General features: G+C 37.3%; 2 long non-coding RNA genes across 2 annotated transcripts in view; both read left to right on the forward strand.

Annotated features, from left to right (window-relative positions):
- The window catches only part of LOC145720105 (uncharacterized), a 134,106-nt gene that overhangs the window by 21,794 nt on the left and 91,991 nt on the right, over positions 1-20,321 (forward strand). The window lies entirely within an intron of this gene.
- Positions 7,615-20,321, forward strand: part of LOC145720106 (uncharacterized) — a 34,703-nt gene continuing 21,996 nt past the window's right edge. Inside the window, exons 1-2 of the long non-coding RNA XR_014142841.1 lie at positions 7,615-7,724; positions 10,437-10,567. This is a non-coding gene — a long non-coding RNA (uncharacterized LOC145720106). The remainder of the gene's footprint in view (positions 7,725-10,436; positions 10,568-20,321) is intronic.

The following is a 20,321-nucleotide window of genomic DNA, read 5'->3' on the forward strand; positions in this document are numbered from 1 at the left end:
TTTCTCTAGTTCTTTAAAGTGTAAAGTTAGTTGGTGAATTCAGGATTTTTCTATTTTTTTTGAGTGAGTCTTAGATGGCTATGTATTTCCCCCTTAGGATTGCTTTTGCAGTATCCCATAAGTTTTGGACCAATGTGTTTTTGTTCTCATTGGTTTCCATGAATGTTTAAGTTCTTTGATTTCCTGATTGACCCAAACATTCTTGAGCATAGTGGTCTTTAGCTTCCAAGTGTTTGAATTTCTTCCAAATTTTTTCTTGTGATTGAGTTCCAGTTTTAAAGCATTATGGTCTGAGAATATGCAGGGAATAATATCAATCTTTTGGTATTGGTTGAGACCTGATTTGTAACCCAGTATGTGGTCTATTCTGGAGAACGTTCCATGTGTGCTTGAGAAGAATGAGTATTCTGTTATTTTAGGGTGGAATGTTCTGTATATATCTATGAGATCCATCTGGTCCAATGTGTCAATCAAAGCTCTTGTTTCTTTGTTGATTTTCTGCTTAGATGATGTATCTATTGCTGAGAGTGGAGTATTGAGGTCTCCTACAATTAACATATTGTTATCAATGTTACTCTTTATTTTGGTTAACAGTTGGCTTATGTAGATGGCTGCTGCCATGTTGGGGGCATAGATATTTACAATTGTTAGATCTTCTTGTTCGATAGACACTTTAAGAATGATATAGTGTCCTTCTGTGTCTCTAACTACAGTCTTTAGTTTAAAATCTAATTTGTCTGATGTAAGAATTGCTACCCCAGCTTTCTTTTGAGGTCCATTGGTATGGAAGATGGATCTCCATCCCATCACTTTCAGTTTGGATGTATCTTTAGGTTCAGAATGAGTCTCTTGTAGACAGCATATGGATGGGTCCTGTCTTTTTATCCAATCTGCAACCCTGTGCCGTTTTATGGGAGCATTTAGGTTGTTCACGTTAAGAGTGATTATTGAAACATATGAATTTATTGTCATCATGTTGCCTGTGAAGACCTTGTTTCTGTAGATTGTCTCTGTAAATTTCTGTTCTATATCACTCTTGGGGTCTTTCTCCTTTTATAGAACCCCCCCTTTATATTTCTTGCAGTGCCAGCTTAGTGGTCACATATTCTTTCAGTTTCTGCTGTTCTTGGAAGATCTACATCTCTCCATCTATTCTAAATGACTGCCTTGCCAGATAAAGTATTCTTGGCTGCATGTTCTTCTCATTTAGTACCCTGAATATGTTGCCAGCCCTTTCTGGCTTGTCTGTGTGGATAGGTTTGATGTTATTCTGATGTTCCTCCCTCTGTATGTAAGGAATCTCTTCTCCCTAACTGCCCTTAAGATGGTTTCCTTGGTTCTAAGATTTGCGAATTTTACTATTACATGCCGAGGCGTTGGCCTGTTTTCCTTGATCTTGGGAGAGATCTTCTCTGCCTTAGGACATGAATGTTTGTTTCATTCCCCAGATTAGGGAAGTTCTCAGCTACTATTTGCTCAAATATATCTTCTAGTCCTTTCTCTCTCTTCATCCCCTCAGAGATCCCAATAATTCTGACATTGGAACGTTTCATGGTGTCACTTATTTCTCTGATTCTATTTTCATGGGTTTTGAGTTGTTTTTCCCTGGCCCCCTCTTATTCCTTCTTGTCTGTTAATTGGTCTTCTAGATCACTAATTCATTCTTCTGCCTCACTTCCTCTAGCTGTTAGATTATCTAGATTAGATTGGATCTCATTGATAGCATTTTTAAGTTCTGCCAGTTTAGCTTTCATTTCTGCCCTTAGAGACTCTATGTTACCTTTAATTGATTTCTCCATTCCAGCTATTGTCTTTGCAGTTGCTACCCTGAATTCCATTTCTGACGTCTTGGTTATATCTGTAGCCATTTGTAAATCTGTGGCAGCAGTCACAGTCTCTGAGTCTTTCCTATTTTGGGGGTTCCTCCTTCTAGTCGTTCTGTTGAGGGGTGGTTGAGGGAACATACAGAGTCCAAATTATTGATCACAACCCAAGTAAGATGCACCTGTTTTAGAGGGACCTTAGGGTTGTCGGCCTCTTGTTCTCCCAGCCTGTCTTCTGGGGAAGGGGCCTGCCATGTACTCAGGCAACCCCATTTGGGCAGAGTTGCCCTGCTCCCTGTGGTGGGCGATGGGCTCAGTTAAAACCGCTTTTGGGGGACTTTTGTTCTCAGGCGGCTTTCCCTGGAGGCTTTCCGCATCTTTTCCAAGAGTCAGAGCAGAAGATATCGTTTCGAACCCTCTGCATCAGAACAGAGAGATCACAGTCTGTTCTTCAGTGAGCTCTCCAGGCCACACTATCTGTTTCTGTCTGTGCTGCTATAAACTGCAGTGTCCTGGGTTGTGCGCCCCTCAGCAGGGATCCCAGTCCTTGCTTACAGGTCTGGGCATGGGGGCATGTCTCTGCCCTTTGTGCTTCTAAAACAGCCAGCCACCCCCTCTTTGCACGGGTGGCCCCGCTGCTCCAGGTTTCAGTCTGGGGGCACTGCCCTAAAGTCCTTTCCCCACTGCTACCAGTCTGCGAGTCTGTGCCCTGTCCCCAGATCAGGAGGCTATCACTCACTGTTGGTGTAGGATCCCCACAGCTCCCTCCCCCTTCCATTTATCTTCAGATATGTGCCCACGAATCTTGGCTCCCTGCTTCATACCTTAAAACCAACAGCCTGCAATATTCTGTTTGTACAGATCCAGATATATCTTCTTACATCTCAGGCTGATTTCATGGGTGTTCAGAGTGGTCTGGAAGATATCCAGCTCAATTCTGGGGACCGGTTGGAATAGGGTCCCCTACTCCTCTGCTATCTTTTCCTCCCCTCCTAATTTTTTTCTTTCTCAGGAATGGCAACATCAATCTGCTTCTGCAAACCAGAAATCTAGGAGTTGTCCATGGATTTTTTTCTCTTTTTCATCCCCATATCCACTATTCCATAATGAATTCTCTTGTTTCTACATTGTAAAAACCTCTGTAAGTGATTTACTTATCTCCACTTTTTCTATACCCCCTAGTCTAAGTACTATCTCCACTCTCCTGAACTACTGCAATAATACATTTCCAGGTGAGAAAACAGCCTATGTGATCACACTCTTAAAATATGATCTCTATACCACTTGCAAAATGATCTTTCAAAATGAAAATCTTCTCATGTCATTCTCTACTTACAATAGATTATGGATCCTCATTCTTAATGTAACAACAGAAGTCTTTACTATGGTCTGTGAGGCACAACATGGTCTAGCTCCCAACTATATTTCTTGCCTCAAATTACACCATGCTCCCCCTTGTTCTCTGAATTCCAGCCACTCTGGCCATTTTACAAACTGTTGTAATTTTGGTGCTTTCTTCTTGCAAATAGTTTTTGTATATGCTGTTCCCTTTGTTTCCCCTTCCTTTTGTTTGGGTTTTTTTTTTTTTTTTAAGATTTTATTTATTTATTTGAGAGAGGGGGATTGAAAGAATGAGTGGAAGAGGGGCAATGAGAGAAGCAGACTCCCTGCAGAGCAGGGAGCCTGATGCTGGACTGGCTTCCAGGACCCTGGGATCATGACCTGAGCTGAAGGCAGATGTTTAATGGACTGAGCCATCAAGGCACCCTGTTTGGGTGTTTTTTTAAGTTATCCTTCTGACATCAGTTATTTTTTGCTCAATGAAATCTTCCTTCACCTGTCTGACAAGGTCAGATTCCCCAGTGATAGCCTCTCAAGACATGGACTCTTGGTAATTTCACTGAGAAACAGTTAACTGAGAGTCAATTTCATGAATGACCAATTTGCTAAGAAGAAATTTGGCAAAAGTCAGTTTGCAGATGACCAGTTCATCACCCTGGCCTAGGATGGTTCTCTGCAGCTGTCTTTCTGGAAGAGGTAGAGATAGGCAGAAGCTTAAGTCTGAAGACAGTAAACTGCATTTAAAGAGAAGCCCACCATTTGCTTACATTAGATCATTGGGCATTAGTAAGGGCTTGGCATCTGAAATGTGAAAACATGAAACTGATATTCAGCCCAGATAGACTGTCAAATTTGGGACTGAAGAGCTGTCATAAAAGGACTGCATTGAAACTTTGGTGAAATGAAGACTTCAAAAAATCTTCAATAATTCAGTGGATTGGTCATTTGGTAAAATGATGATTTGGCAGACTACTTTTCATCAAATTGATTTTCTAGAAATTGGCTTCTGGCAAACTCACTTTCAGTGAATTGTCTGTTAGGGAATTCAGTGAATCAGTCATTTGGAAAATTGACTTTTGGCAAATTGACTTTCTGCAAATTGATTTTTGGCAAATTGGCTTTCTTACAGCATCATGCACCTCACCTTGTAACATTTTTCATAGTTAATGTTTTCTATTTGTTTTATGATTATTGGAATGGTGGTGTTCTCCCCCACTGTATAAAAGCAACACAAGGGAAATATCTGTTTCTATTCACCATTACATTCTCAGCTTCCAGCACAGTGTGTGGCACATAGTTAGGACTCAATGGATACATGTAGAATGAATGAAAAAAAAAATGACAATTTGCTACAGATAAAAAGGGAAAAATAATGGATTTGGGACACCACTCAGTGGGACTTAATTGCTAAATATCTCAAGGACCTGATTATGTGGCAGTTTCTTACAGGTAAGTGCCTATATGAATGCTGCATATATATAAGATGGTACCATTTTAACTTAGTTAAAGGTTAATAATAGCTAAACTTTATATTTTCACTAACTTCCAAACTTTACATTATTAATTCATTTAGTCCTTGCAACAATCCTATGGAAAGATTACCACTGTTAACTTCATTTTACAGATGAAGAAGCTGGGGATAAGGAACTTGCCCAAAGTAACACACTTGCCTGAACACAGGCAGTCTGGCTCCAGCATTAGCCAGTTTATTGCAGCTTTAGGAATTCAAGAAAACTGAAATTTAGGGGCGCCTGGGTGGCTCAGTCATAAACGTCTGCCTTCAGCTCAGGTCATGATCCCGGGGTCCTGGGATGGAACCCCACATTGAGCTCCTTGCTCAGTGGGAAGCCTGCTTCTCCCTCTTCCACTCCCCCTGCTTGTGTTCCTGCTCTCTCTGTCAAATAAATAAATAAAATATAAAAAAAAAAGAAAACTGAAATTTTGGTCAAAATTAGATGATGGGAAATGAACAGTTTATAACTTTTAATATCTCTTAGGATAGCCATGGACATGGAAGAGGAAATAGGTTATGAGAAAAGAAGAGTGTTCTTGGTATAGGTACAAATGTGATCTAAGAATGCAATTTTGAAAAGTGTCATGGAGGTTAATGGTTGATGATGGGCCAAATGATGGCTGGGCATCATGCAAGGAAGGGGATTTTTAGGTTCTTTGTATCTACATCAACCTCCTGAAAAACTACCTCTAAAACATATAACATATATGAAAAACAGGGTCCTTGCTTTGTAAGTACAGCATCAATGCAAAAATCCCTCTACTTACACTGAAACTAAAATAGTGTCCTTGCTGTGCGAATTCACTTTAAGACTATTTTCCTGATGTGTCCTTCCTACCAGATCATTGTTCCAAGTTCCTTCTATATAGAAATTCTGGAGCTGACTCCAGTTCTTATAGGATCACCTGGGTGGGAATGAAAGCAGCAGATGTGGGAAATGTATCAATGATAATGTGGAGAGTGAGGAAGGAGATTAAATAATTCATGGAGGCCTTCTTAGTATTATTAAAATAGTAATATAGTAATAAAAGCATTGTCTGTGCAAAAAGGTAGAGATCAACAAGAGAGGATGAGAACATATTGCTTTAATGCAAGCTTTTATATTTATTACTTGGTGAGGAGATGTATTTTCTAAATGTACTACACCTAATTTTTACAATAAATTTGCAAGTGAAGTATTATTCTTATTTTATGGATAATGAAACAGACACAGGGTAATTTTCTCAAGGTCATATATTGAGTAAGTGATCTTGAGTTTCTAATCAAGATCTGTCTTATTTCAAAGTTCATATAATTTCTACTATACCACACTGCTCTTTTAGGATATTGTTAGGTAGGGATAATAATGAGGGTGTTGAAAATTGAATGTTTATTCTCAAGCACATATTGTACAGAATGTGAAGGAAACAAAGCTTAATCTAAGAAATGAATGTTGGTGACTGATACGAAGGAAAGAAATACTGTGGTGAGTAGAGCCTGTTTAACTGGAATGATATGTTACCACAGTCGTTTATCAAAACAACAGCAATATATTGGCAGCACAGCTATCTTTTTTTTTTTTTAAGATTTTATTTATTTATTTGACAACGAGAGACACAGTGAGGGAGGGAACACAAGCAGGGGAAGTGGGAGAGAGAGAAGCAGGCTTCCTGCTGAGCAGGGAGCCCGATGCGGGGCTCGATCCCAGGACCCTGGGATCATGACCTGAGCCAAAGGCAGACGCTTAACGACTGAGCCACCCAGGTGCCCCTGGCAGTGCAGCTATCTTTTGTTTAAAGATAGGACTGACTGAGAGGCTGTTCTTGAGAACATGCTATTGAATTTATCTCTAGAGATTGAGCATACATTTGAAATAGACTTCATACATCAAATGAAAGATGAACTGCTTCTTGCAAAATTTCTTTTCTCAATAAGATGAAAATGTTGATTATTGCTGAAGATTTTGTGAAGAATGTAATAGTGCTAGACCAAAATTGAAAGTTTCAAAATGATTTATGCAATCTTTCTGAAAGCTTCATCAGCAGTTTTAACTGGCCTTATAGGGAACTGTTCATTTCATCAAATTCTATAGAAGCAACTGGAATGGATTCATGTATATTTCTTTCATCACATTATGCTCACTCTTTTTCTTCTATTATCACCTATGGGAACTGCTATGTTAGCCTGAAAGTTACACATATTATTAGTCATATTCACTGTTAAAATTAATTTGAGTCAAATACCATCTTTTTTCATATGTGCTAAAAAGTAAACACATATACATCTTTAGATCTGTGCATTTGTTTATTCTAGACAGAGCTAAGGAAGGTATAAATTTGAGCTCCAATATTATAGAAAGCATCTAATGCATTATTTACCAACAATTTTTTAAAAGATTTATTTATTTGAGAGAGAGACAGAGACAGAGAGAGCACAAGCAGGGGGAGAGGCAGAGGGAGAAGGAGAAGCAGACTCCTCACTGACTGGGAGCCCTATGTGGGGCTCGATCCCAGGACCTGGAGATCATGACCTGAGCCGAAGGCAGATGCTTAACCATCTGGCCACCTAGGCGCCCCGTCAACAAATTTTTTAAATAATATTTTGTGCTTTGGAGTAAGGCAGGATTTCAAAAAAATGCCTTTCTTTTTAGAATATGCCATCACTTTGTAGCCATTAAAAAAAAATCTCTGAACAATTTCCCTTCCCAACTCTCCAAATGCATACGCAAACAATGACATACATTTGCGACCAGGATTTGTGGTGTGATGATATGGAAATTCTGCCTTTTAACCTTTTTTTTGGTATAAGAGCAGTAAAAGTTGTGCATTTTCTTTTTGTGTGTGTGAATAATGCTGCTTCATTGATTTTGTGGTCTCATCTGTGAAGGAACTAATCTTGATCTTTCAATCTCTGTCTTTTATAACTTTTTAATGACATAGCTCAAGATGGGATTACATGACAGATGAAATTATTTCCAAAGAGCAGCAGTAATGAGAATATTACTTATTCTATAAGGTTTGGTTTGCTGTAGAATCTTTACAAAGCAGAGATCATTCAACAATGAAAAGGTATTCTGAATATTTCTTTCTCTGAGTCTTTTGAGTTGATAATCAAGACGATAACATTGCCTTGTTTATTTAAAGAGTGAAAACAATATCAATTTTGTGTGTGTTTAATTAAATATGTGATTAAATAATGAGAAAATGCCATTTTATGCATTTTTTTTCAGAACATGGTAAAAAGGTTGATTAAAATTTTCTTAGTTATCTGCACATTTTTAGGTAAATTCCTTTGCTTTGTTAAACCAAACCATACCTTTCTTGGGGAGTATTTTTCTGTTTGAGTGATACAGATAGGGGCCAGTTTATTATAGTCCAATCAAGACATGTTATTGATCATAGACAATATGAGGTAGGCTAATATCTAATAGATCAGTATTTATAGATACAAATGATATTAGCCTGTTCCAGCCTATCAGGTTAAAAGGAATTCTCTCTTACATTTTGCTGTAAGGTTTCTCCCACTTTAGAATAGAAACACAAAATTCAGTGGTATAATTTTGCTCTTTAAAAAGATTTCCATAATATATCAAATGATAACTATTTTACCAACATGATTTAACCTTGCCCAGGCTTTTTATGGCTAAATTCTTATAATAGATTCCAGGTAAATCTTTTTATGCTGTATCTCTTTCCATCCCCAAAGTTCCTCAGGTTGTTGACAATTAAGAATTTTATTTATTTATTAACAAAATTTTAACGTGCTTATCAAAAATTCAGTACTACCCAGGTCTTTTTATTGGTGGACTTCCCTTGGTATTGAAAATAGTTATGAACATTCATTTCCTTTAGGTTTTGAACAATCAACAAAGAACCAAGAACTAAAGTCTTGTAATAAATGAGCTTAACTACTTGCTTTGGTTAGGCCAAGCTTAATGGATATGATAGTATTTTCTGTGGAGGAAGTTTGCTAATATATGGAAATGTGATTTCTGTCGAAAGTTGGTTATAAATCTCTGTCTTTACTATTATTGACCTGCTAATTTTTAGGTAGACCCTATATGGGGAGACTTTTTTCCTCCATATGTTATTAATTGACTATGAACTATTCACTTTGTAGTTTACTGCATTTCTATTTTATGCTAATTTATTTTAGATCAGATTTTTGGGTAGCCATATGAAGAATGGGCTGATGAGGGACAAGATAAGACACACGGAGACCAATTAAGATGCTATTGCAGACCAGTTAGGATGTTAGCCAAGAAAGGACAGAGGTTTGAACTAACATAATGTCAATAGAGATGATGTTATTAAGATGATCTTTATTTATTGAATACTTTCTGTGTGCTGGATACAGTACTATGTACTGTATGTGGATTGTTTCATTTATTACCATGTCTCTATGAAATGGGCTCCATCCCCATTTTACAGAGTAGAAAGATGAGATCTAGAGAGATTAAATAACTTAGGTTTAATGTTATACAGTTAGCAAGTGGTATTGCTTAGTTTTGACTCAAGAGCATGGTCACACAACCACCATACAACAGACAGAAATACTTAAGAGGTAGAATTTAGAAACTGATTAGAAGCAGGGAGAATAATGCCGGGGAGCTCAGGTGTGACTCTTAGGATTCTTGATTGGGCACCCTTCTGAATGATAATGCTTGTCTATAGGCCAAGGAATACAGAATGAGGAATATGTTTGGAGGATTAGGGAGTAATGTGTTTAGTTCTGGACACCCTGAATTTAAGGTGCCTTTGAGGCACATAGAGAAAGGTCACATAGACTATGTGGATCTGGAGCTCTGGCAGGAATCTGGTCCAGAGTGCTTGGCATGATGCCTGACATTGTATAATTCTCGATGAATATTTGTTAGATAAAATGATAGATGGAGAGAGAGAGGGAGAGAGAAGAAGAAGCAGGAGGAGGGGAGTAGGAAGAGGAAGAAGAAGGAGGAGGAGGGGAAGAGGAGGAAGAGGAAGAAGGAGGAGGAAGGGGGAGGAGGTGGTGGAGAGGGAGGAGGATGGGGAGGAGGAGGAGAAGAAGGAAAAAGGGAAGAGAAGAGAATTGGTAATCATGAGTACAGTTGGTACTTCGGACTATGGGCATGGATAAAATTACCCAAGGACAGTGTGTCAAATGAAAAGAGAAGAACTCAGAATAGCTCTGGGGCACATTAGAATTTAAGAGTCAGATAAAGGGGGCAGTGCCTGGATGGCTGAGTTGGTTAAGGGTGAGACTCTTGATTTTGGCTCAAGTCATGGTCTCAGGGTTGTGGGATCAAGCCCCGCCTCAGGCTCTGTGCTCAGCGCTGCTTCTACTTGAGATTCTCCTCCTCCCCTCTGCCCTTCCCCCATGCTCTCTCTCTCTCAAATAAATAGCACAAATCTTTTTAAAAAAAGAGTCAGAAGAACTCTTTTTTTAAAAGAAGAAAGGAAGAGGAACTTGAAAAGATGACAGAGAAGAACAAGAATTTTAAGAGAGTGATATCACAGAAGCCAGGAAGATTGAGGATTTCAAGAAGGATATTAAGCATCAATGATGCATGAGAGTCAATAAAGCCTCCCCCCACACACCAATAATATCTCTTTTGCTTAAATCACTTGCAACATACATTCTTCCTGATATAATCTCTTGAGAGAACTTGAGGAGTGTGGCATGGAATAAAGAGGTTTAGGATTCTCTGTTAGCATTGGTGAGAAAAACAAGACAGGATCCAACTACAGTACTATTCCTCCCTCCTCACCACCCATCTGTGGTTTCACTTTCTGTGGTTTCAGTTACCCATGGTCAGAAGCAAACGATCCTCTTCTGTATCTTCTTCACAAGGTAGTGCCTAATGCTTTGTCACAATGCCTACAACATTCGCTTCACTTCATGCAGGCATTTTATCATCTCACATCGCAAGAAGGTGAGTACAGTATAATAAGGTATTTTGAAAGAAAGACCACATCCACATAACTTTTATTATAATACATTGTTATAATTGTTTTATTTTGTTGTTTTTGTGGTTAATCTCTTACTGTGCCTAATTTATAAATTAAACTTTTCATAGGTATACCTTATTGGAAAAAACAGTATTTGGAAAAACAGGGTTTGGTACTATCTATATTTTCAGGAATTCAGCAGGGGTCTTGGAACATACCTCCTATGGATAAGGGGGGGATGACTGTAGAGACAGATTAAAGGATTGCCTAAAAACACTGAGGTCCTACTGAAGCATAAAACCATTCCCTTCATTTGTAATTACTTTTGTTTGTTTGCTTCCACCATTCCAACCTCCAGTAGAAAATAAGACTATAGGGAGTAAGGAGATAACTTATCTAGAATAGTTATACTAACTTTTTAGAATCACTGTTGTTTAGTAGGTGACCCACTAGGAATAGTTTTTAAGACAAATTTCATTGTATTTATAAGAAAATAAGCACCTTTTAAGAATTTTTAGGTTAAAGCTTGTCAAAGGGCAAAAATAATGTTTGATTTACCTGGGGTTATTTAAATGCTGAATAAAGTCTTAATCCTCATCCAAATTCTTCATCATAGATTGTTCACACTATTAAGGACACTTTCCAATTAAATTTGTGAATTTATGGATCTTAATGTACTATAAGCATTCTCCATAATTCACACTTAAATGACTAGCTTACCAAAAATAGGATCTGACTCCAGGACATATGGTATTCACATAGATCATCAGTATGCATTTATCAGTATGCAATTATCATTTGTTGTCTGTCATTCCTCAGAAATAAGTTTTTATGGTTTTGTGGAGTTTTACAGCTCATACATTCTTTTGCTGCTGATAACTTTTCACATATTGTGAATTTGTAGTAAATTTTATTGTTGACGATAAATAATAGAACAGTAATAAAAAATATGTTAGTGGAATGAATAGCAAGGTAGAAATATGCTACAAAGAGATGATTTGGTGAACAACTTTTCTGATTTCACTTTCAATATGATTCAATTTCAGGAAAAGAAATTTATATTAGACACTTGAAAAAATGCTTTGGTCCTAGAATTGTGATTTTGATATTCAAGAGAAATTGAATGTCTTCTTTGATGCTGTGCAGGAGCCACACACAACTTCTTTATACTAGTGGGTGTTTTCTTGAGTTATTCAAACTGGTTTTCCATTTGTCAGATGGGATAATGATACTTTATAGTGTTGTCATAAGTATAATCCAAGTGACCCCAAATAAAATATTTATATAAACTCAGTTGTGCTTTTGTTATCTACTGTGCAAGCTCCAGCACCTTGTTCAGTATTCTAAGAGATTCCCTGGGATATCTAAATAATTTTAAAACACTTATTGTGGAAGTCTGCAGAGGTACTTCAAGGGTTCTACAAGCACTTAATTTGAATATCAGTTTTTATTGTATGGTGACTAACATAATAAAATAAAATTTTAAAAAAAGATTTTATTTATTTGAGAAAGAGAGTGAGAACAAGCAGGGAGAGGGACAGAGGGAGAGGGAGAAGCCAACTCCCCACTGAGCAGGGAACCTGATGTGGGGCTCAATCCCAGGACCCTGGGATCATGACCTGAGCCAAAATCAGATGCTGAACTGATTGAGCCACCCAGGCGCCCCTTGAATATCATATACATATATACATGCATACATACATACATATATACATACACACATGCATACATATGTATATATTAGTTTCAGAGGTAGAATTTAGTGATTCATCAGTTGCAGATAACACCCGGTGCTCATTACATCAAGTGCCCTCCTTAATGCCCATCACCCAATTACCACATTCCCCCCCCCCACCTCCCATCCAGCAGCCCTCAGGAAACCCTTTGTTTCCTATATTTAAGAGTCTCTTATGGTTTACCTCCCTCTCAGCTTTCATCTTATTTTATTTTTCCTTCCTTTCCCCTATGTTCATCTGTTTTGTCTCTTAAATTCCACATATGAGTGAAATCATATGGTATTTGTCTTTCTCTGATTGACTTATTTCACTTGGCATAATATCCTCTAGTTCCATCCACGTCGTTGGATGGCAAATGGCAAGATTTCATTTAATACCATTTTTACATTAAATTTTTATTTATCACACACAAATACACAAAACTACTGTAAGGCTTATAACAAGAACAGCTGTTCTTCTCTCTACCCTCCCTACCCCCAATCCCTTCTCCACTGCTTTCAATGCTATTTAGTTTTTTCTTCTGTTATTTCCACCATATTTCTAATATACTACTGTTTTTTTATTTTTAAATTTTATTATTTTTAAAATTTAGAAATAATTTATTTAAAATATTAAAAACAAAAAATGGAAATTAGACAATGATAAGATAATAATTTTTAAATTTCAGGCTTTCTTTCAGCTTGCCTCCTACTATGTAAGATGAAGATATAGCTCTTGTATTTCTCCCTGTGCTACCCATTGCATACACAGCCACAGACCTACACATTCCTTTGCCCTCTTTCCTCTCCATACAACTATGTCATAATTTTTGTTTAAATGAATGATATTTGTACATATAGTTATAAGTATGTAAATATTGTTCATAGCTAAGCCATGTTTCTATTTCCTTTTTTGTACAATTTTTACCTTTCATTGAGTTAACATTGCTTCATTTTAAAAAATTTGCTTTGTTTTCTATGTTTCTTTTTCTAATTATTATTTTTTTTTGAGTGAAGTTGATACACAGTGTTACATTAGTTTCAGGTGCACAATGTAGCTATTTGACAAGTTTAAACATTATGCTGTGCTCATCACAAGGGTAGCTACTATCTGTCAGCATACAAGGCTATTACAATATCATTGACTATATTTCTTATGCTGTACCTTTTATTCCTGTGACTTATTCATTCCATAACTGGAAGCTTGTATCTCCCAATCCCCTTCACCCATTTTGCCCATCCCTCCTACCCTTCTTCCCTTTGGCAGCATCAGTTTGTTCTTTGTACTTATAGGCCTGATTCTGCTTTTTGTTTGTTTATTCATTTTTGTTTTTTAGATTCCACATGAGTGAAATCATGTGGTATTTGTCTTTCTCAATCTGACCTATTTCACTTAGCATAATACCCTCTAGGTCTTTCCATGCTGTTGCAAATGGTATGATCTTATCCTTTTTATGGCTGTGTAATATTCGTGTGTGTGTGTGTGTATGTGTGTGTGTGTGTGTATCTCACATCTTCCTTACCCATTTGTCTATCCAGGGACTCAGGTTGCTTCCATATTTTGGATATTGTAAATAATGCTGCAATAAACATAGGGGTGCATATATTTTTTCAAATTAGCGTTTTTGATATATTTGGATAAATACCCAGTAGTGGAATTATTGGATTATATGGTATTTCTATTTTTAATTTTTTGAGGAACTTCAATACTGTTTTCCACAGTGGCTGTATCAATTTACATTCCCACCAACAGTGTCTGAGGGTTCCTTTTTTTCCACATCCTTGCCAATATTTGTTATTTCTTATCTTTTTTATTTCAGCCATTCTTATAGGTATAAGGTGATATCTCATTGTGGTTTTGATTTGCATTTCTCTGATGATTAGTGATCTTGAGCATCTTTTCATGTATCTGTTGGCCATTTGTATGTCTTCTTTGGAAAAATGTCTATTCAGGTCCTCTGCCCATTTTTAATAGATTGTTCTTTTTGGTGTTGAGTTGTATAAATTCTTTTTTGTTTGTTTGTTTAAATTCTTTATATATTTTGGACACTAACCCCTTACTGAATGTATCTTCTCTCATTCAGTAGGTTGCCTTTTTGCTTTGTTAATGGTTTCCCTTGCTGTGCAAAAGCTTTTTATTTTGATATGGTCCCAAGAGTTTATTTTTGCTTTTGTTTTTCTTTCCTTAGCAGACCTATCTAGAAAAATGTTGCTATGCTCATGTCAGAGAAATTACTACCTGTCTTCTCTTCTAGGATTTTTATGGTTTCAGGTCTCACATTTAGATATTTAATCCATTTTGAGATTATTTTTTTGTATAATGTTAGAAAGTGGTCCAGTTTCATTCTTTTACATGTAGTTGTACAGTTTTCCCAGCACCATTTATTGAAGAGACTGTCTTTTCTCCATTGTATATTCTTGTCTCCTTTGTTGTAGATTAATTGACCATATAATCATGGATTTGTTTCTAGGCTCTCTATTTTGTTCTTTCTATATTTCTTTTATTAATTTAGCCTATAAATTTCCCATAGAACTTTGAAATTCTTCTCAGTATAGTAAAATACATTGATGATTTGTCAGTTTTTTTTCTGAAGCCAATGCTCTCCCTTGTTAGACCCCAGCTGGGATTGACAGCTCTGTAGGCCTGGTGGGACTCTCTTTCACCAACATGTTGGGAGTCCTCTTTATCTCTATCCCTTTCTGTGTTCTGCTTTCCATGCTCCTCCTTTTTGGTTTACCTCTTCATTTTAGTGGAGATCATTTGCCAGTAACAACCTAAGAATGGTGCATTGGAGTGAAATTGTTGAGATCTTGCATGTCATTAAATATCTTTTCTGCTCTCATACTTATTTAATAGAGGGGTTGGGTATAGCATTTTTGGGTAGAAGGTAATTTTCTGTCAGAATTTTGAAGGAATGCCTTTTTTGTCCTTTTGCTTTTCACCGGCAATTTGTATGTTGAATGAATAAGGAACTTACATTTAGTCATATGTCTTCAAGAGCTTGGAGTCTGGTGAGTGAGTAGAATATGGAAAGAAAGGGTTAATGTTTATATATTTACCATATATCAGGCAATAGTATATTATTTAGTTTAATCTTCATAAAATTTAACTTTCTACTAAAGCAACTGAGGCTTGGAGAAATAATCTGCCCAGGGTCACTCAGAGAGATAAAGATTTAAATATATGTGTAGCTGTAGTACATGTTTTTCTCATTCTCTAATGCTGCCTTCCAAATATACCAGTGACATCTTGTTTGATTCAGTTAGCAGTTTGATATTGCAGTTCTTAGGGGCATGGCTTCTGGTTTCATATCTGCCTCTTTCTAGCAGAATTATGACTTATTATGGATAAAGTACTTAGAGAAATACAGTAGATTCTGTATAATGCTAGTTATTGTAATTATTAAAGTTGATTTTCAAGTGGACTCTTCTGGGTCCTGCTCTCCTCCTCTCTCACTCTGTTTGTCTAATTAACTTCTCATTCTTAAAGTTATCAGCTCCAGTTTCACTTCCCGAGTAAAGCCATTCCAACCAGACAAAGCCTCACCTCCAAAACTGAATGTTTCCATCTACCTCTCACATTGTAAACTTATGGAACTTAGTAATTTTCTTTCATATTACAGTTGGTAATTATGTGTTTTTGTGAATATTTATTTCAAATCTGTTTTCCATACTGAAGTGTGTGCTCCATGCCTTTTTTGCTTACTTTTATACCCATAGCAAGTACTTGGAACATAGGTATTACATAAATATTTGTTGAAATATAAGTTGAATAAGTGAATATTCAGCACATGCAAGTCTAAATATCTGTTTTCTCCCTTACTGCAATAATATATTTTAACAGGAGGTTAATAAATAACAAACAACAACTACTATCATTTTTTTTCTGTGTTTCTTATGCATCTTATGCATCTAAATGTAGGGAGAAACTGTTCTCCCTATATGTCTGCCTCAGAGAGTTTGCAGGTCATTAATGGTTTAATTAGTGGGTTGCAAAGTCAATTTAGTGGGTTATGACCAGTTTTAAAAACATGATATATAATAGAGGAGAAAATATCAGAGTACATCACATATAACAAGGGGTAAGTATTGTCTCATGAAACACTTGTTTCAAATTTTATCTATATGTATCTGTACACACATATATTATTTTGTGAAATGGATCACATTATAATAAAGAAAAAAAATTACTGTGAGTATGGTTAAAATGTCTTGCCAAGTCAATTGCTCTAGGGCAGAGATTGGTAAACTTTTTTGGTGAAGGGCTAGCTAGTAAATATTTTCAGTTTTGTGGTTCATATGGTCTTTGTCACAACTATTCAACTCTGTCATTGTAGTGTGAAAGCAGCCATGAAAAATAAGTAAATGACTGGATGTGGCTGTTTCCAATACAACTTGACAAAAACAAAAGGCTGGATGAATTTGACTTATAGGTCCTGGCTTTCTGACTCCTGCTCCAGGGGAACAGGTTGGTGGGGAAGCTTCTATACCTCTCCACCCTGTTAGTTGAAGGACAGGGGGACATAGGCTGCACCCTGAGCTAAGTTAACTCAGGCTCTTATTCTTGTTACTTTCTTTGCATTTCTGACTATGTGATAGAATTGAAAGAGAGTAGGCAGTGTTTTCTTCTGTGTAAAGGGGAGCTTGCCACTCTCTTTACAAGGCTTTTGCCTATGTCTTGCATGTTATGCACTGCATTATGGTATGCGTGACTGGAGCCCCCTAGAGTTGTGCCATCTAGCAGCTGGCTGCCTGGTAAGTAGCTTTAGAGTCTACTCTGCAATTCTGCTTCTAAGAGTAGGTCTTAAGGACCAGACTCAGGGTGTTAGTAGCCTACTTAGGTCTCAAGTCCAATCCATGTTCTCAAATCCAGCTGTTAATAGACCTGAATTTTAAAGTGATTGTGCTTTTGTTTTGATGAAATAAAATGGATTCTATTGTTATAAGTTCTTCATAAGAGTACTTTTTAATTTATAACACAGAGGGGTGAGTTGAAGTTCTCCAAACTTCCAACATTAAAGATCAGATATTCAAACTATATTTCAAAAGCCAAAAAGTGGACGTTAGATTTTCCATTCTCTCCTGAATAATGTATGTCTCTCAAACTTTTCTCACTTCAACCAACCTGAGAAATATGACACACTAAGGTGATTCTGATTTGGAGTGAGGACGAGTTGTGGAGGGATGGAATCTATTGAGAATAACTGCTTTAGAAGAGTATGGCAGATGTAATAGATTGGCTACACCAAATTCTTTTGTAATCCCCTCCTTTTTTTCTTCTACAGAGTGCTTGAAAATCTTTTTTTTTTTTTAAGATTTTATTTATTTGACAGAGAGAGAGAGAGCACAAGTAGACAGAGTGGCAGGCAGAGGGAGAGGGAGAAGCAGGCTCTCCACTGAGCAGGGAGCCGAATGTGGGGTTCGATCCCAGGACCCCAAGACCATGACCCGAGCCGAAGGAAGGCAGCCGCCTAACCAACTGCGCCACCCAGGTGCCCCAGAGTGCTTGAAAATCTTAAAGATTCATGTTCTTTAGATTCTCTTGAAGCTAAGGTGAGCCATGTGACATAGTTATGGTAAATGAAGTAGAAGTATTTTCCCCTCTTTTCTTTCTAGATGAGATGGTTCCTAGCAGGTGCCTGCAGGTGCAGCAGCTGTCTTGCGTGCACGGCCAGGAAAACTCCCTGCCTAGGATGCTGGAACAGGAGATGGAAGGAATCTGTTTGCTTGATAATACCACTGAGCCTTTAGATCCCCTACCCCCAGACTTTCTGTTGCATGAGTTAAGTGAGTTCCTATGGTTTAAACAACTATTAGTCAAGCTTTTAGTTTAGGGGTGAACACAATCCTAAATGATACCAAAAGAAGCTTGTTAGATGGAGACTCTTATTATAAAATAATGCTAGGAGTACATAACCTAGGTAATGACAGGGAAAAAAAAACATTTGTTTTCAACTTATTACTTTGAATGAATAATAAGTTGTAAGTTATTTGTAATGCTAAATCATTATTTCTATAAATGCAAGAAGTTGTAGTGAGACTCTTAGAACTTTATAATTGCAGCAGTTTCCCAACTAGGGAAAACTTAAGATCTTTTAATCCATAATGCCCACCGAATACCTAGTATATATTAAATGCCCAATAAATTCATGTTGAATGAATAATTAAAAATACCATCGAAGAAATAAGTGAGCGAGAAAGATATTTCCTGGAGGAAGTATCATAGGTGACCTCACCAAGAATATTTAAAAACACAAATCAAGAAAGGTATAGAAGTTCCTATACTCATTTCCATTGATGTCAATAAGTTTAAAAGATAGATGTAGAACCTAATATAAAAAAATTTTCATGTTCCAAAAAGATACGATCATGCCTAAATTGAAAGTGGGAAGGATAATTTAACCTGGGAGTATGTAAGCAAATAAACAAATGGAAACATTACCTTCTGATTTTATTATTCAAGTTGAGATTAATTTCTAAAATGTCCATACTTCTGCCAAACTATTTTCTGGAACTGAAAGGGACAAAATGTATAATAGGAAGCACAATGACATTTTAGAATATAAAATGGTAAGTGTTTTGACTACAAGTTTGGGAATAGTCTGAGTTGTATACTTTATTATAAAACTATAATGGTAAGTATAGTGCTTTCCTGAGTTCTGTAGTAGTGAATTATTGAACCTGAGGGTTATGGGAACCCTTGGATTTGTAGCCAGTTGGTGAGAAGTGTGGGGTCCTGGGGACCCCTGAACTTGTAGCTGGCATTGGAAGTGAGGGCAGTCTTGCAGAGGACTGAGCCCTTAACTTATGGGGTCTGTGCTAACTCCAGGTGCTTAGTGACAGAATTGAGTTGAATTACACCCAGTTTGGGATGGAATGGGGTATTTTCCATAAGAAATGACAGGCATTTGTAGCTCAGTTGCATTTTCAGACTGTGTCCTGTCTGCCATTAGGTTGACTCTATGAGGAAACACACTCCTTGATGGAGATTAGCATGCAGGTGGTTTATTGGAGAGTATTCTGGGGATCAACACTTGTTGAAAGGAAGGGAAGGGAAAGGAAGAGAGTAGGATTGGGCAGGGATGATTAGAGCTGTGATGCAGTCTCAGTGGAAGCCTCTACTATCCCTCTGGAGTATTCCACAGGTGGGATGACTCCTCAAAGCTGTACCAAGTTGGGGCTAGAGGGCTGGTACTTTAAACCATTGTATTCAGCAGTTATCATATGTAGGCCACCCTGAAAGTCCGTATAGCTTTGGATGAGAATGTTTTCGTTAGCTGAAGTGGAGAAGAAAGTTGATGACTCAGGATTGCCTACTGGTAGCACTCCCAGAGGAATGAATTCTTCATTCCTAAAGGGGAGTCTGAGTGCTGCATCACAGCATCTACCCCACGGTCTACTCCTTATACTGCTCAGATCAGTTTCTTCTCAAAAGTTTTGGAAGTAGTTTCACTAGGATTCTGGTAGCCAAAACTTAGATTACTTGGATGAACTATAACCTCCACTATTGCTGATCTTGCAGTTGAATCTCATCCTCTGCCCCCTTTATTATCTATCTTATATTGCCCTCACTTTCAGCTAGAACTTGTGGTCTCAGTGTCTTACTTGGTAGCATGGCCCAGACTCTCATCCCTGAGGGGCTTGAGCCCTTGATCCACAAGAGTCAATACATTTGTCTAGTTACCATTAAAACTAGGCAAAGAGTGCCATGACATATCCCAAAGGATCCCCTGGTATCAATCATGTTATTCCTTTCTCCTATTGTATAATAGTAGTTTTACTTCCCCTTGACAGTGATCCCTGAAAGATAGTGACTTTGCCTGCTTGTTCTTTATTTTTTTTAAATTTTATTTTATTATGTTATGTTAGTCACCATACAATACATCATTAGTTTTTGATGTAATGATCTGCAATTCATTATTTTCGTATAACACCCAGTGCTCCATGCAGTACGTGCCCTCAATACCCATCACTGGGCTAACCCATCCCCCCACCCCTCTCCCCTCTAAAACCCTCAGTTTGTT

The sequence above is a fragment of the Leptonychotes weddellii genome, chromosome 2 (assembly GCF_054177405.1).
Source record: "Leptonychotes weddellii isolate Sample4059 chromosome 2, ASM5417740v2, whole genome shotgun sequence".
Taxonomy (NCBI): Eukaryota; Metazoa; Chordata; class Mammalia; order Carnivora; family Phocidae; genus Leptonychotes; species Leptonychotes weddellii.